This window comes from Bison bison, unplaced genomic scaffold (assembly GCF_000754665.1).
Source record: "Bison bison bison isolate TAMUID 2011002044 unplaced genomic scaffold, Bison_UMD1.0 scf7180017864525, whole genome shotgun sequence".
In the NCBI taxonomy this organism is placed as follows: domain Eukaryota; kingdom Metazoa; phylum Chordata; class Mammalia; order Artiodactyla; family Bovidae; genus Bison; species Bison bison.
The window spans coordinates 8,169,319-8,171,076 of NW_011495076.1; the positions used below are offsets into that span (position 1 = coordinate 8,169,319).

At 40.8% G+C, this 1,758-nt stretch overlaps 1 protein-coding gene across 1 annotated transcript in view; it reads right to left on the bottom strand.

Annotated features, from left to right (window-relative positions):
* Nucleotides 1–1,758, bottom strand: part of LOC104981924 (chromosome unknown open reading frame, human C7orf60) — a 79,927-nt gene that overhangs the window by 65,329 nt on the left and 12,840 nt on the right. The window lies entirely within an intron of this gene.

The following is a 1,758-nucleotide window of genomic DNA, read 5'->3' on the forward strand; positions in this document are numbered from 1 at the left end:
CCTCTGATGCTGGGAAAGATTGAAGGCAAAAGGAGAAGGGAGCAGCAGAGGATGAGATGGTTAGATAGCATCACTGACTCAATGGACATAAGTTTGAGCAAACTCGGGAGATGGTGAAGAATAGGGAAGCCTGGCATGCTGCCATGGGTTCCAAAGAGTCAGACTTGACTTATCAACTAAACAACAATTATCAATTCTAAAAGACCCTTTGTTTGAACATGTAAGCTTCACTGTCCTATGTAATGTACATATTACAAGTAAATACGTAAACTTACTATATTTTCTGGTTAACAGAAGTCCATTCGAACAAAGGTTCTATGATCATATATGTTTGGGAAAACCTGTTTAACCTAGATAGCATATTTAAAAGCTGAGACATTACTTTGCCAACAAAGGTCCATCTAGTCAAGGCTATGGTTTTTCCTGTGGTCATGTATGGATGTGAGAGTTGGACTGTGAAGAAGGCTGAGTGCAGAAGAATTGATGCTTTTGAACTGTGGTGTTGGAGAACACTGTTGAGAGTCCCTTGGACTGCAAGGAGATCCAACCCGTCCATTCTGAAGGAGATCAGCCCTGGGATTTCTTTAGAAGGAATGATGCTAAAGCTGAAACTCCAGTACTTTGGCCACCTCATGGGAAGAGTTGACTCACTGGAAAAGACTCTGATGCTGGGAGGGATTGGGGGCAGGAGGAGAAGGGGACGACAGAGGATGAGATGGCTGGATGCCATCACTGACTCGATGCACGTGAGTCTGAGTGAACTCCAGGAGTTGGTGATGGACAGGGAGGCCTGGCGTGCTGCGATTCATGGGGTCGCAAAGAGTCGGACACGACTGAGCGACTGGACCGAACTGAACTGATGTTTAACTTAAAAAGATTTCCTTTTTTCAAGACTTAGTTTAGATTTTACAAAAGGTACAACTAAGGGAGCCCTAGGAGACAGGAGTGAGGGAGTTGCGGAAAACAAGTTGAGAGAGGAGAAAATGCTAATACAAGGATGCACTGTTGAGGCTGCTGCTGTGGACAACACAGAAGCATAGAGTGTGCCTCAGGAATTGTGCACCCAAAGGACGGGAGGCTAGAGCATTTATTTTACAGTTACTATCCCCCATTAATTAAGAGTTGCTAACAATCTGTACTTCTACTCTACACTAAGGCACTGAAAAAGGGCATGCCCTCAGTGGGCTCCAGCAGTTTTGGAAAAAGCCGAAAAGCAGAAAAGAAAGCAGCATTTAAATAGGGATTCTGTCGCGGCTAGTCCCTCTGAGCTCACAGTATCTGACCATCACACCCGAGACCAATGTTATGTTACACGCATGAGCCACCAAAGGCATCTACTATAAATTCTCTGAGTCCTTACTATGTCATTGTATACTGTGAAACTATATTCAAAATTCTCTTTAAATGCTGACAATTTTTTATGAAGTTTTAAGGCTTACAATTAACATTTGCTCTACTAAAATTTTGAGGAAGGATTCAAATTTGTCTGTTAAGCCTATAAACTCAAACTGTTTGCAAAATTCAATTTAATGTTTTCACTAACATTTAAGAGTCTCCAGATTCTCCAAGTATGCTGATACTGAGAATAACATGATTAATAGTTAGTACATTTAATATATAACCAAGACTAAATGCAATTATACATACTTTTCATTTTCTTTAACAAATTTGCTGAAAAAGTACTCTATGTTAAATACTACAGAGAATAATAAAGTTAATGAGCAAGCACTGGCATCAAACAAAAGGGAGAAGACATGT